General features: G+C 39.3%; 1 protein-coding gene across 9 annotated transcripts in view; it reads left to right on the top strand.

Moving 5' to 3' along the window:
• The window catches only part of Sdccag8 (serologically defined colon cancer antigen 8), a 238,012-nt gene that overhangs the window by 128,994 nt on the left and 92,581 nt on the right, over positions 1 to 16,437 (top strand). The window lies entirely within an intron of this gene.

Raw genomic sequence — 16,437 nt, 5'->3', positions numbered from 1 at the left:
TGGCTAATTCATTAGTGAAAATATTTAATCCTCAAGTTAATGCTACATAGTATGAAGCAGTTTTTTCATAGTGTAAGCTTGTTTGTGATATTTTGATTTCACTTTAAAACTTTTATTTGCTTCTTGTACATAGAGCGCATACCCAGTACAATGAGAAGTGCAGACACACATGAGGAAAATACATATCAGCTGTCTGCTTTTACAAATGATCATTAAAACACCCTGTCTTTACTACTTTGACTCCAAATTATTGTCTTCCTGAACCCAAAAGTAATTTTCACAAGTAAATCACACAACAGAACTTCGTCTTCTGCTGGTTGGCAATAGAGGACTTAAATCCATGCCGACAGTTCATTTGACAATGACCTTGAGGGGCTTTGCTTCCTGAAGAAGAAAGCAGAAGCTTGCGGTAAACAAAGTTCACTTCTGACAGATGGATTGAATGACAGAAAGGTTGTGAGTGCCAGAATAGCCCTGGCAGAGGAGGAAATGTTCAGTGGAATCCAACAGGAGAGGAGGTGTGAACAGGTGCAGGGTTGCTGACGGAAGGGGAACCAGATGGAAGGAGCCAGAGCCAGTTTATTTAAAGGAAAAGGCAGAAAACATTGAAAGGCTGTGTGATCAGTGGCTAAAAGTGTTCATAGAGGAAGGTAAAAATTCACAAAGCAAAACTGCACAGTGGGGTAGCTAACACTTAGCATAATGGTAGTAATTTGTGAGTTTAGTTTGGAAGTTGCAATTGAAATACATTCATTTTGGCTCTTTACACCATCAAGTATAGATATTTGAAAGTTGTTTATTTTTTAAGTTCCAAGCTTTTTTTATCCATCCATTAATTTTTTTTTTCAGCCAGAAGCTCCGTTGTGATAATACTAAAATTGTGTCATCAGCTAGGAAAAGAAAAAAAAAATTAAATTGAAGGTTAACATTCCATTCAAATTCATCTTGTGATGCCTCAGTTTTGTTCACATATGGGAAGCAAATGCATGCAGTGTTGGGTGACATCTGTAATATCTAAGAAATTTGCAATGTTAGAATAGATGCTTCGGGTTGTTTTTGTTGTTTTGAGTCTCTGTTCATTTTGTGAAGTCCGGTGTGTTGTGTTAGTGAGGAGAATGCCTGAAAGTACACGGTTGCCTGCTACAAACTGCAGGTTGATTTCTGCTGCTGAAGTTGCCTTGATTGTCCCGGCCTTTCAGTGACCTGCCTCCAGGCAGACACCTGCAGACTCACATGGGGTCTGGAATAGGAGCTGTGTACAATGGGGCAAGAAAAGAGGACCTTCTTGTTTTTCTTGGGACTGTTAAAATTAAAACGTTCTCTTTCGCAAACCAAAGACATCCTTGCTAATAGTCTGTCTGGTCACACGCCACTTCTGTGCGCCCTGTCTACCACATTATGCTTGAAAAGTTTCCTGCATTACATTACCAGCAAGAAGATGCCAGTGAAGCATGCTTGGGAAGCAGTCACCAAGAAACACACAAATGGATGGTTAATTAGAGGTCTTTAGGATCTAGTAATTTATCCTCACAAGTTTGTGCACACTTTTGTGAAGATTAAAGACACAGAGGAAGATGAGTAATAACCTCCCCCTTCTGACTCGGAGCAGCCTGAATCAAAGCCATTACAACTGACTAAGGCTGGATGTTTTGGAACATTTTAATTTCAAGATCTAGGACCTATGACATGCTTTTGTAGGTAATTTTTAAGAACTGAAATTTGATTACTAATTGAGGAAGATGTTTATTCTACTTGTTCAGGGACATCAATCCCATCTTTGGCCTTTTTTTTAGTTTGGGTAAGGCTGTATGCAACTATGTTTTGGGCAAAAAGTAAATAACTTCAAATTTTACTTCAAATTAATTGGAATACATTTGGTTTTGCCGTCTCTTCTGTCCTAGTAATGCACTGTCTTTCTATCAAAGTCCATTGGTGCTGCTTTATAAAACAATAAATAGAGCTCACCTGAACTATGGGACTCAAACTGAAAGATGGGGGAAAAAAAAAACCTGCAGCAATTAGTGTTGCAATTTAACACTTACACTATAGTTTCAATTGTACGTTCTTTATAGGTAGAACTGATATCTTCCCCCAAATATGTGAAGTTGATTGTACCCAGTGTAATGAACACAGTGTCTTTTATTATAGGGGGTTGGAAGTTTCTTCAGTGAAGGATAACAGATTTGATCACTGTTCAGCAGCATGTATTGAGCACTTGTTCTACTCCAGCTCTGCTAGGCATCTCTTAAATTTATAAAATGAAGACTCCATGGTCCTTTTTTACAGATATCTTACAAGTTAGTAGATAAAGTTTATGAGTTGATGGAATTATATACAGATGTATGTGTGTCTGTAAAATCTAGAAAACATCATATATGGTTATAAACTTAACCTTAACCCAAGATTAAATGAATATGGATTCATGAAACTGTCAAAATAGTCCTACATTCACTGTGATGTGAGCACTGGAATGCTGGGGAGCTGAATGGCTTGCCCGAGGCCGACAGCTGTGTAGCGGCAGCAGGAAGTAGACACTCCATCTCTTTGCTGCACGTCTCCTGCTCTTCCTGTGTTTTGCAGCTTATACTTTTTTGGACAAAGTGACAATGTGACTTGTTGGGTAAATACACAAAACTCCATAGTACAACACTCTCACAACCTATTACAAGAAGCAAAATTATTTTCTCTTCGGACTTTGGCACATAGTCACTAGTTCTTGAAATAAATAATAGCAAAGGAGCAGCTTTATCTTACAGACAGGAATTACCAAGTATACTCCTTGGAATGTTCCTTCTGGAAGTGGTAGTCAAGGTCATGCCTCAAATCTAGATTTGCTCAGTGATGGGCATATTACACTCGTTAACATCACTTAATCTCCACACAACCTTACCAGGTAGATGCTGCCACCAGCCCTCATGTTACAGACTGGAAACTGAAGTACACAGAGACTCAGAATACTTTGCCACAGTGATAACTGCTAAGTGTGGAGCTGGGCGTCTAACCTGGGCTGCCTAACTTCAGGCTTCAGTTTCATTCTTTATAAGCAGTTCTTAATCAATTCTTTTGGGAAGGTTTACTATTATTATTATTATTATTGTTATTAATTTTATTTTGTTTGTTTGTTTGACAGGGTCTCCTTCTGGCCCCAGCTGGCCTAGAGCTCACTATGTAGACCAGACTGGCCTGGATCTCACAGATATTCCCCCTGCCTCTGCCTAGCATTAAAGGCCTGTGCCACCATGCCCAGCTGGGAAGTTTTATTATATATATATGTTGAGTAGGTACTTTGTTGTGGAGATTTTCAGAGCCTTCAATATGTTATTTTATAGTTTTTAAGGACACACATTGGAAAAAAATGATGTAAATTAATTTATGACAGAACACTTAGAAATGGTCCTATGGGAATTGTTTTTATTCCTCATCATACCGGTCCTATGTTTTTATTCCTCATCATACCTCCTGCTTCCGCCTTCCCAGTTCCATCATGATAGCACATGTAGCTATCATAGAAAGAAAAGGTGTTTCGGTAACTTCCACCTTCGATTTAGTCAAGCCTCTGAAAAGGATGCAGAGTGGCAAAGTGCTTTACCACTGCCCGAAGCATAGCAAATGGTTCCCTGAACCAGAGCCACCTAACAAGGAGTCCTTCCATACCTTCTGTCCCAACTTTGCTCATATGGGTTTTCTTGAAAGTAACTTTGACATCTACATAATTAGAGACTATTCAGTTGACTTTAGATACTTTTCAAAGTGTGATTCTTGGAGATTTCATAGACTTAGTATGGATACTTGTGTATATAAACTCTTTAGACAATCTCTGGCCCAGAATTATTGACATAGATTTAAAAAGATGGCCCCTAAATCAGACTCTTGAGAGTTTATTTTCCTTCAACCCTCAGCACAGGGCTCTTCCTCCCTTCTCTGTGGATCCTTTCCTGCACTCTGCAGCAATGGAACAACTGATGAGTGCAAGTTGGTTCTCAAAATGCAGAAGTTTAGCACTTACAATGTGTTAATTTTTCCACAAATGCGGTGGAAGGTGCTTATAATTTATAATTATTTCAAGCAGCTTCCACCAGTGAGGTTTTCTATAATTAATCATCTTGTAATTATAATGATGTCTGGAGTTGGGATTCTCAAGAATACTTACTTTGTGTGGTCCTAGCTTTTCTACCCACCCTCTTTTCTAGGTTTTTGAATTCTGTTTATTCCAGAAATTCAACTCCAGCAATTTTTATGGACGTTTGAAACCATCCACTGGATTATTTGTATTTCTCAAGGTGAAGATAACATTGTGTAAGAAGTAATAACTATGAAGACATCAGATTAACTCACCGGGCAATGAGATGCTCCACTAAACTAGCTTGCAGGCCGATAACTGCATGGGATCTGGGTGACCCTTAAAAGGGTTAGTGTTTTTACAAGAAGCAAACAGTGAAGGATGGGAGCAAGAGTACTGGAAATTGAAGACAGAAATCCCTGGGAAACAGCTCTTAGCTTGTCATTTCCCATTTAAAAGTGACAGAAAAATAGGTAATGATTTTCCAACTGCATTAGGGTCTGCAAACCATGTACAAAAATGGATGTCTTTCTATAATTGAATATCTCTTTAACATGGTTTATAATTTTAGTGTAAATGTATACTTTGAGAGTTAAACCAGATTTAATTTACAAAACTGAGATATAGTTTACTATTTATGTATTTATTTATTTATTTATTTTTGGTGGTGGTACTGGGTTATAGAACCTAGGGCCTCTAACATTCTAGGCAAGCTCTCTGCACCTAGCTACATTACCAGCCTTATCATTTATTTTTGAATAATGTAGCTGTTCTGAGTGTTCTATTTGAACTCTCCTTTCTTCTTTCAAATGACTGGCTGACTTAAATCACAACATTATCAAGGTTAAAAAGAATGCCATTTTAAGCTGGGGCTGGTGGCCCATGCCTTTAAGCCCAGCAGAAGCAGGAACAGGTAAATCTCTGTGAGATTGAGTCCAGCCTGCTCTACAGAGCAAGTTCCAGGCCTGTTGGGACTACAGGGAGACCCTGTCTCAAAGAAACAAACAAACAAAGAATGTCATTTTCATAGTATGTACTTTTTATAAAATTTTGAGCTTTGATAGCCTCATAAGGCATTTAAGTTTTAGTAGTTTTTAACAGTACACTTATTTCTATTTGTGGAACATCCACATTAAAAATAATGATATAGGAGTTTAGACAGATGATTATGCTTAGACCAGTGTAAGAGACACATGGAAACCATAAAATACAAATAAACTGCATGTATAATTGAAAATTTTCAGATAGGCATATTTTTAAAAGAAATAGGTAACATTAATTTTAATGGCATGGCTTATTTAATCCAATATTTATAAAATAGTATCATTTCAAAATGAGATTTACCTCTCTGGCTTTTTCCCTCCCTCTCCCCCTTCCACATGTGAGTCCATTTCACAGCATATCTTGATTTCATCAGCTCCATTCCAGATGCTCAGGAACCACCATAGGTAGGGACCAACTGCTCTTTTAGCTGTAAATTTTTGTCACTCAGTTTCCCCCAAAATATACAACATAAATATAGTTGGATTGTCATGAGCTTAAACCATGGATTTTGATTTCTAAAGTTACATAATCTTTTATACAACAGAAAGTCATGTCAGCTTTTTCTTTAATGTGGTGGTGGTAGGTAAGCCTCATTTTGACTAGTCCTGTTCTGATGCCCTGTCTCTTTGAGGAGGAATAAGATCAAGGAAACTGTAACTCGCTAGCTATTCTGTGAAAAGCAAATGAACTGTACCAGCATCATAGTACACAAAATTCTAGATCTCACTGCCCCATCTTTGAATGTTAAGAGTTGTTGAAAATAAATTTGATAAAGAAATAAATGCTAGTGCATTAATTGATTTTAGACACTTGTCAAATGGTGATCCAGACTGCACATTGTACACTGCTTTATATGGCACATCTAACAGAATCCCAGTAATGTTTTGTAGACAAGAACACTGAAGCTGACCAGGTTGAAGTTCCACTTGGACATTACACAGTTAGTCTGCAGAAGAGCCAGGACTCCAGCCTGGGCATATGTGTGCCCCAAAGTTCAGGTGTGCATCTGTTGTGCAGTGCCACCTTCCCTGTCTAGCTGTTAGGAGCAAGATGAAAATTTTTACTTTTTCCTCAAGGCTATCATTTAAAAAAATATTTCATTTATTTTATTTTATGTGTATGAGTGTATTGCCTGCATGTATGTAAGTGTACCTGTGCTGTGCAAAGACTACACAAGCCAGAAGGGGGCATTGGATCTCCTGGAATCAAACCTGGGTCTTCTGAAAGAACAACAAGTGTTCTCAACCCCTGAACCATCTCTCCAGCCCCAAGGCTGACTATCTTTGAGATTATTATATTTACTGTTTCACTTTGAATAGTCATCCCCAGGGAGGTCAGAAGAGGATGTCATATCCCTTGGAACTAGAGTTAGAAATGGTTGTTAGCTGCCATGTGGGTGCTGAGATTCAAACCTGGGTCCTCTGCAAGAGCAGTCAGTGCTCTTAACTGCTGAGCCATCTCTCCAGCCCCCTTGAATAGTCATCTCTTAAGAGATAATAATTTATATAATCATGGTACTAATTACTCTTTTTGAATTTACAATGTCAGTGTTACACCAAGAATATTATATGTGCAGTATCTTCATAGTTCTGTAATAGAGGTACTATTATTCACCCCATTTTTTCACTCAGTAGAATGTGAGATTCACTTGGGGCCCACAGCTAGCACATAGAGGACTTTAGATCCTGGTAGACATCAGAGTCCATTTTCTCAACTTCTGGGTCCTTGTATACAAAGGAGTGACCCTGTCCTGCTGGCAGTGGTAGGATGAAGGGATGTGACTCCAAGTCCTCAGTGCTCTCAGAGGTATTTTAGGAATTCCTTTGCTTAAATCTCCTTTGGGGTAAGCTCGGGGCAGTACCTAGTGGAAGTGATTTTGAAAGGAGATTTAGGGTAAAGGAAGGATCAGGTCAACAGGATGGAAAAGAGCTGGAGAAATGAGGAGGACAGACTGAAAGGGAAACCCGGAAGTGCTGGTATTACTGAAGCAGAGGAGGCACCGAAGAATAGAGGTTAGAACTGTCACAGTTATGTATTACTGTGAATGTCAAACCATGGCACAACTAATGTGATGGAGAAAAGAAGAACATAATTACTGAGGCAGCAGTAGTGCTTTCCATTTAGGAGAATGGAGCAGTGGGAATCTAAGATGCTGAGGTCTGTTTCCTCCCCAGGAAGTGTAGTATTTCTCAGCTCCGTAATGGAGAGGCAACAGAAATGTCCCCTCAGCTCTAACAGTGAACTACTGGTTTTGTTACTCAGTGAAAACTAGTAGCCAGTAGATGACAGTAATAATTCCTATACACAGATGCCTTGAGTGCTTGACCAGCAACTCTCCAGTTCAGCAGCTGAGAATCTGCTGCCCTTACTACAACAGTCCCCACTTGTTTTAGCTTTTGGGTAATTCTGCTATTTGGAGCATAGCTATACACTGAGATATAATTTCAAGAGGGCCGTGTACTCAACCTATGGGTCTGAACAATCATCAAGAGCCTGTTGTATTCGGTATAGTTTGGTTATGAAAGCATTAGTGTAGTTAGTATATTTTAAACATAGTTCTATTACAAATGTTCAGGATTCTATTATCTGGAATTCTCTCATGTGGAACACCTGTCCTCTGATACTCCAAATAAATGAAGCATTTTCTATCATATTGAGAAGTAAGTTATTATAAAAATATACTTAATAACTCTTTCTGGTATAGTATGTTTCTCAGTAAATTTAATAGCCACATGTGAACCAGAATCCTCCCTACTTATTTTCATATCCTATAAACTAATTTCTAAAGCATTTAATAATAGAATGAGAACTCTTCAATCAGTCATACAATTTGAGAATGATGCATGTCCATTCTTAGATCATATAATTACAATTATTTTATATCTCTCTATATATATATGTCCTATTAATGTCCAATTTGAAGTTATTCATCAGATGAATTGATTGCTAGGAATATGTAGATAAGTTGGTATTTTAGAGAAAAGAAAGGCAAGAATGGATCAAAGTCATCAGTTCTCACAGACAAGTTATGGATGGAAAATAGAAATTTTCAACAATGTGTAGCTGTAACATCAAAATCATCATCTAATTTATTTATATACTAGAAGATCTATGTTCATTCTTTAGAAATTTGGGCACCTGGTACCGTAAAATGGGCCTTAGGAATGCATTACTGCTCATGGGAACTTTGTCTATAAAATCACATAATGCATGAGACACCCCTGAGTTAATGAAAGAAAGCTAAACTGAAAACTATTGCAATCTGCATTTGATGGCCATTTAGCCAAGCATGTACCTGTGGTATCTCCTACTTCTGAAGAAACCATTATAGAAACTGCTCTTACTATTGCTGTAGTAATAAGTGCTTTCCCTGCTTCTAATGTTGTCCCTTCCCCATCTGTTCCCTCACTGCCGCCAGAGTGATCTTTCTCAAGCACGGGTGTGATCACAACACTCTCCTGCTTAAAACCCTACATTGGCTCCCCGTTTCCCTCGGGATGAGGGCCTTAAAAATAGCTTCAAGTTCTGGCTCCTGCCTCCATTTCTCATCTCATCTTTCTTCAATAATCTCCCCTTCACCAACTGCTCACTGCCACCCCACAACATACATGCTCTAACCTCCACCCGCATCAGAGTGATTGCAGTTTTCCAAAGGCACTTCACTCTCTCTCCTCCCTGGGTCCTTGTACATGCTGCCCACTTCACACGTCATTAAAGTTTTTAAGCCTCACAGCCCCTAGCCACTTCTTCAATCCTATCTTATCCACCTATGTAGTAATAGAAATTTAGCCCAATTTTAATGTTTACTACATTTTTGTAGTTGTCTTTTATTTTTATTTTATTTCACTTTATTTATTTGTTTATTTATTTTATTTAATTAATTAATTTATTTATTTATTTATTTATTGAGACAGGGTCTCCCTGTAGCTCCAGCTGGCCTGGATATGGATGCGCCGTTGGCGTGTAGGTATCGGATTATTCAGCTGTAGTTAACGTCTCGGCAGATGTGTGTTACTGATGAGAAGGCTGTGAGGGTACCGGATGTGTAGTGTATTGGAAAGACTGATGTTGATTAGCAGGGTGATTAGTAAATTTATTATTCTTTTCAGAGATTTTTTTTCTGATCTGGAGCTCACTGTGTCAACCAGGCTGCCTTTGAACTCACAGAGATCTGCCTGCCTCTGCCTCCTGAGTGCTGGAATTAAAGGCATGTGCCACCATGCCTAGTCCTTGTAGTTGTCTTTTAAACAACAGCAGCAAAAAGAAAAACCCTTGGGCTGGAGAGATGGCTCAGTGGTTAAGAGTACATACTGCTCTTCTAGAAGACCTGAGGTTTAGTTCCAAGCACCCACACCAGGCAGTTCGTAACCTCCGATAACTCCAGCTCTAGAGAAATCCAGTGCTGCTGGCCTCCACAGGCACCTGCACTCATGTGCCCGCACTTCTCCCACTCCCCCACAATTAAAAATAGTTAAACCAAATTTTGGAACTTAAAACCCTGCTTATTGTGTTGACTAATTTATAAAGCCTTTCAGGGCATGGCATGTGTCTTTTATATCAGTCCATCTCTGTCCTCTTGTGCTTGGCATAAAGTAGTTGTTTAAGTGTTTGTTGACTAGATGAGCATTACATTGATTAAAGAACTCCCTTGTGTGTAAGGTAATGTCAGAGAATGGAAAGAACACTGAGCTTGGAGGGAGAAGACAGATTTGGTTCCAGCTCTCTGCTTACTAGCTGTTTGGGTGACTTTGAACAAACCTCTTAATGTCCTCAGCTTGAGATACCTTTTGTCAAACAAGTATATCTCCTCCATCTCCCTGTGAATTCCTGGGAAGAAAAGGCAGGTCAATGTAATTCAAAGTGTCTTGTAAAACACAGAGCACATCCATGTGAAGGGTGAAACAATAGTGTCTGCAGGTTGGTTCTAAGCAAGGGTTAGGTGTAGTTTGGGGGTAAAGCTCTTGCCTAGGATGTTTTATGCTGGGGTTCTGTTCCCTAGTGCTCATGCATGCATTCATGCGTGCATACCTGCATATACAGGTAAATAAGTAGATGTGAGTTGAACAAATCTAATACAAATAGGCAGTTTCTACTCATACGTGTATCCTCCTTTGCCTTGAGGGTAAATTTTCAAGTTCATTTAGAGCTACTGTAAGAATATTTTTGTAGGGAAATTTATTTTTGGAGATGTTTCTGTTAAATATTTCCTTTCCTTTGTGTGTATTCCTTCGAAAGAAGTTGACCTGCTTTTAGTTTCTGCTTTCTTTCCAAGAATGACTCATGCTAAGATCTGAAGCTCATATTTCAGCATTGCATACAGTTTGCAGTGAAGAAAATGAAGTAATTTGCTCTAGGAAATATGGGAGATGTCACTGAGGAAGGAGGGATTGTAGAACCCCAGGCCTTTCCCTGTTAATTCCTTCCCAGCGTTTTATGTTTGATTAAATATGAGAATATAGACACTGTTGGCATTAAACTGCCATCAATCAGTTCTTCCCAGAAAACATCATGTTCATTGCTGATTTCATGACTGGTTTCATGTCACTGTTACTTTGAATATAATAATAAAGGTAAATTAAATTCTTGATTAACATGGGAATTTTCTCCTTTTTCTAGTCAGTAGAAAGGACACATATATCTGGGATGATTCTTAGGACTTTCTATTAACAGTTATTCATTCATTCATTTGTTTATTCACTTATTAAATATTTATTGACTACACAACTATGCGCCAGGCACTATTCCAGGTTCTGATGATAAATCTGTGAGCAAAGCAAAGGTCCCAGTTCTCTGCGTATTTACTTTCCAGATAATTGTGCACATGTTGTCTTTCCTAGAAGTCTGACCAGCTTGAGGCAGAAAATGTGTTTGTGGTACCTGGCAGTGTTTTTGCAAAGTTTGATGTATTTCTTTGTAGAGGATATAACCAACTAGGAAGAAGGGTCCTGCAGCATACAGGACAAGCGGGACAGGAGAATGAATAATCTTGGGATTTGGCTGGCATGATATATCATGTCAGACACACGCAAGTGGATAACTGAAATGGGACTCATGGAGTCTTTTTGACCCTCTCTAATTTTTCTGCTTCTTTAATGCATAAATGGTTGAAGAGTGATAAGTCTTTAGACTTTAGAGGCAGAGTGCCTAGACTCCCAGGTTGCACCTTTAGCAATGGGGGAACTTAGACAAAGTATAGAACCTTTAGGCTTTACTTTCCTCACTATGGGAAGAGCTTAGTTTATGGTAAATGTGAATAAATGCTGGCTTGCTAAAATGACCAATCCATTTGATAAGATTGAAAATTTTTGCTTTATTTGAATGAGGATCCCAGGATGACAGAAACACTTATTTGTCCATGGTCATGTAGATAACAAGGAGGTAGATGCCATTCACTGGCCCTCCAGTTCTGTAATCTTGTCTTGTTCTCCATTCTTTTAAGACATTATTTTACTAGAACACAAGCAGACTCAACTGAGAATGGTACGTATGCATTAGTAAGAAGAATGAGCAAACAAAGCTGTATGCAAATATTTAAGTCTAGTTACTAGTAGATTTGCTTTCTGTTGTTAGCAGTTTTGAAACTTTCTATGGCTTCCAAGCTTGAACAAATCAGTAAATATGTTGAAAATAATAGGTGCCAAGTTTCTCACTACTGAACACAAAAATTTCAATTATGGAAAAGAGAGATTAGGTTACATCTATGTTGGATTGTAATTGAAAGTATTAGTATGAACGTACACGTATTCCTATGACGCATACATACAGATGTTTATACTATTCACACACATGTAGATGCATGCCCTGACCTTGTCTACTCAGGTTACCTAGAAGCACTGCTTCCACAGTGGCACTGAGCTTCTCCTAGTGATAGATCTTGATTTCTTCACTGGAATACACAAAAAGAGCTTCCTGGGCAAACACTGAGTCTAGGAGTGCACAGTGCACAAGGAAAGGGCAGCAGAAAATGGGGCCATGTCTTGGGCTAGAAAAAATTAAAACATACAGGTATAATAGATTCATATGCCACAGGAACCAGTTTGAAAGAGATGCCATTGCCCAGATCCAGGTTGAGTTGAACCTTCACAAACAGTGAAAATGGATTACAGTTCACTAAATAAAATAAGAATCTAGACTCCAAGGTAACATTTGTAAATTAATCAGTGAGAAAGTTCTTCCATACAGGACATTGGTAGTAACTAATATTCACAGAGAAAGAATGATGTAGTAAACTCATCATGAGGTGCAAAACTAGTAGGTGAGACTTTGGTATGGAATGAGATGTTTGCATTGCTCCACATCTTCCTACAGATTGTCCATTAGTTACAAAGGCAAGAACATTAACGTCACAGAGGTGAAGCCTGGGAGAACTCACCCAACCCCTCTTAATGTGGCTGCTTTGTATTAGCTCATGGATAATTGTGTGTTTTCCTCCCAGACTAATGGTCAGTAATGTCACTTTGGTTGTTTTAGACGGGTTGTGGTGGAAATATCTGTGCTGGAAAATCACTTAATGCTACCAGTGAGAGATTTCTTCCCCCCAACCCTGAGAATAGTTGTTAAACATTTTCCAGCATGCCAGTGATACAAACCAAGTAACCAAGGCTAGTATTACCTATCTGGGGACAAACAGACATCATGTGCCCAGAATCTACCAGCAACAAGTTCCTCCTCCTGCTTCCCTCTGCATTCCTTCCAGAACCATATTGGCAGGTAAATATCCAAAGTTTTGTTATTGTTACTGTTCTGTGGTGGTCAGGATGTTGAGAATAGAACATATCAGGGAAACATTCTTCCACTGAGCTACATCCCTGCCCCTTCTTGGTAGTTTTTTTTAAAGTAGGTGACCACCTCTATATTATACTTTGAAAATAAACATCTGTACCCCCAAAGGATATATGTATAACATTGATACTTCAGACCTTAGGATGAAGGTGGCTAGAGGTATGGGAGATGGAGGGATGCCCTAGTCACCCCCACCAGGGCTATCCATGGCATTATGAGGTTAGTAGGTACTGGAGGCCTACAGTGCTTCTATTCCAGTCTTACAGTTGAACTTGAGGATTATCAGAAGCTCTTGATCCCTCAACCTAGCTGTAGATTAAAAGCATACTTTACAAAGAACTAACATGTAATTTTTGCTCTGCTGCATGTTAAGATGGCAAGATTGAAATAATAAATGGTATGGAAAATAGAACTATAAATATCATTGCAGCTGTTTTTAGAAAATATAGTTAGCCTAACTATAATCAGAAAAAAAGACTAATTAATTGCATGCTTGGCATATTTTCGAGGCCTATCCAGTACCTGTTCATTCCTTTTTATTCCATTTTATTTTAAAAACAGAAACATTGGTGTGGCTAGCACATGGTCTGCAGGCACTGTAGATAACTGGAATAAGGTAGATGTTCCTGTTGTAATATTCGTTCCTTCTAAAAATCAACTTTATTGAGGTGAATTTAAGGACAATAAAGTCAGTTTTCTTTGAGACAGGAATTCCAACTATGTAGCCCAGGCTGTCCTCAGCCTCCCTAGTACTAGGGTTATAGGCGTGAGCTGCCACATGTGGCAAAAGTCACAAATTTTAATATGTCGTGATATTGGAGCCATTATAATTATGACAAAGACCCTTGCTTTCTGTCAGCCCAGAACTTCTCTTGTGCCCCTTCACCTATGGGAGGACCTGAAACATGATGTGCCCTCTGTCGCCTGGTATTGACTTGTCCAGACTGCTATGCAAGTGTGGTTTTGGTGTCCTGACCCTTCAGCATACTGCCCTGAGGTTCATCCTGGGTACATGGGTACCATAGCTTCTCTCTTTTCTTGCTGAGATTCTCAGTTCTCCCTAGTTACACTGTCCCACACTCTTTATCTGTTTAGCAAGTGATGTGCATTTAGGTTGCTTCCAGTTTTTAGCCACTGTGAATAAATCCTTTAGTCCCATGTTAATGATTACTTTACCACCATTACTCTTGTCCTAACTGGCATAAAAGGGCTAAGTATAAGCTTTGTTAAATGAGACCAGCAGTGATTGTGAGAGAACAGAGAGGGAAAACTCACTGAGGGAGACTGGTTTAGCTCTCCTCAGGAGGTCACCAAACCTGCTAGGTCAGTCCTCTCAGTTTTCTGTGTTTTGGTATCTTTCTCCCCTGTACATTTTCTTGTGAAGTATTTCTCCATCAGACTGTTTGTTTTTGTCCATTTTGAACTCCCTGCTAGCACAGGGCCTGTGTATGCCTTATTTGTTTTTATTTGGTGCAATTCCTAATAGAGCATCTTTCACTCGTAGACTCGGGATCAATATGTAGTGGACTCATTTGAATGCTCTAGTCTTTTCCTTGGCTTCCTGAGTGGTTTATATTAATTCTTTCAGTCCATTACTGTATTTCCTGTAGAGTGTTATGAGTTTTCCTAAGCAAACACAATGTTATTCCTACCTGTGTATTAAAATCATTCATGATGTCATCTATGAGTTGATTTCAAATTTTTTATGACGCTCGGATTTTTAAAAAAAATTTTTATTTTATGTGTATGAGTGTATTGCGTGCATGTATGTGAGTGCATCCGTGTTGTGCATCGCCACAGAGGTCAGAAGAGGGCTTTGGATTCCCCTGGAACTGGAGTAAGGCGGTTTGTAGCTGCCACGTGGGTGCTGGGAATCAAACCTGGGTCCTCTGCAAAAGCAGTCAGTGCTCTTAACCGCTGAGCCAACTCTCCAGCCCAACCCTCAGGGTTTTTATGTGTCTTGTGTTTTGTTGTTCAGCTCCAAAATGAGAAGGTTACATGAAACAAAGTGAGATTCCCTTTCATTTTTAACATTCCAAGGTTTCATAAAAAGCTAGCCAAATCAGAAAGAACTTGTAGGGGTAGAGGGCAACAGAGGAGGGTTGGTAAAGGAAGGAGGTAGGAAAGCAGTAATATGCCATGTTTCCTCTGTGAAAATGTTCATTCTCCAGTAGAATAACAGAGAAAGATAGAAGAGACACAAGACAGTAAGTAACTCAATGTTTGTTGGCAGAGGGGACTTTTAAATTGTTTTATAAAGAGAATTACAATTAAGCCAGTGGTTCTTTTCTCTAGTCAGTTTAGAACATCAGTAATTAGGCAGCTTCTCATCAGTGACAGAGGCAGTCATTTATGTCAGGAAACTAAGAGTCCCAGTTTGCAACATACAACCCCTCTTCTGACTGTTACTGGGTATTATTAATAAAGCCCACCTTTCCCTTCTCAGATGCATATTGAACAGTGCATCTTACAGTCACTTGAGTTTTACAGGTTTCAGAAACCCATGTCTCCCGGCCTGTAACTGGTACTCTAGCTGGAGCTCAAACTTGGGCATAGCTGCTCAGTGAAAGTGTTCAGAATAAGTCAACCCCTTCAGCAGCACCTCCTCTAGCAGGCAAAGCCAGTGGAGCTGATCTAGTCCAAGCACTCTGTTCTAATGCATCCGAGTTTTTCCTGCTTGTATAAGACTTGAGCAGATCTCCTGTTTCACCTGCAGACTTCATTCCTCCTTCACCTTCCTTTTACCTCCTTATTCAGGGCATAAGAACATCTAGTCATTTGACTAGATGGACTACCCATTTTCCCTGTGCTGAGCAATAAGCTGTGCTTGGGGAAGAGAAAAATAAAGATGACAAAGGAGACAGACATGTAAATCAGTAACAAACGCATATTGAGGTCATCCAAGGAAGAATAGTTGATTTAGGGGAGAGAGGCAAAAGAAGGGCAGAACTCTGTGGTATATCCTAAAGGAACAGTATGCATCATGCAGAGGAATTTGAATGAGTGGACCAGGGCATTCCAAGAGGAGGAAGAAACATGTGCAGTGAACCCTAGCCAGAAAATGCGTGGTGTGAAGCGGGAGGCAAAAAGTAGCCTCGTCTGACTACCCATTTGTTGCGATATACTAGTTTGGAACTGAGTGTGAGACAAGACCTTGGACCACATCCAGGGGGGTGTTGTTGTTAGAAGAACCAGAAGGGACCTTATTTCACATTTAGCATGGACCCCCGATGATTCCGTTTGAGTGAGGTGTGGGTGTATTTTCATTCTGGAATTTTACACTACAACATTACCACATGCATTGACCAATTTCAATACAGGCTTTCCTTATGTTGCTTTATAATTAGAAGCCAGTGAATTGAAGTTCCACAGCGGTACATAGACTAGCAGTGATAGCTTTATGGAATTGTTTATTTTTAGTTTGGCAAAGGCTAGGCAGTAAATATCTCAATTAGTAAACTAAAGCAGCATGGATGAGAAATGCCCACAAGGAGATCAGGAGTTTGAAATAACTGAGTCACTTAATTGAAGGGAACCCTCATACTGCTTTT

The sequence above is a fragment of the Nannospalax galili genome, unplaced genomic scaffold, assembly GCF_000622305.1.
Source record: "Nannospalax galili isolate Female #2095 unplaced genomic scaffold, S.galili_v1.0 scaffold543, whole genome shotgun sequence".
NCBI classification, from domain to species: Eukaryota; Metazoa; Chordata; class Mammalia; order Rodentia; family Spalacidae; genus Nannospalax; species Nannospalax galili.
The sequence above is the reverse complement of the archived record's forward strand: the minus strand, read 5'-3'. Positions and strand labels throughout refer to the sequence as shown.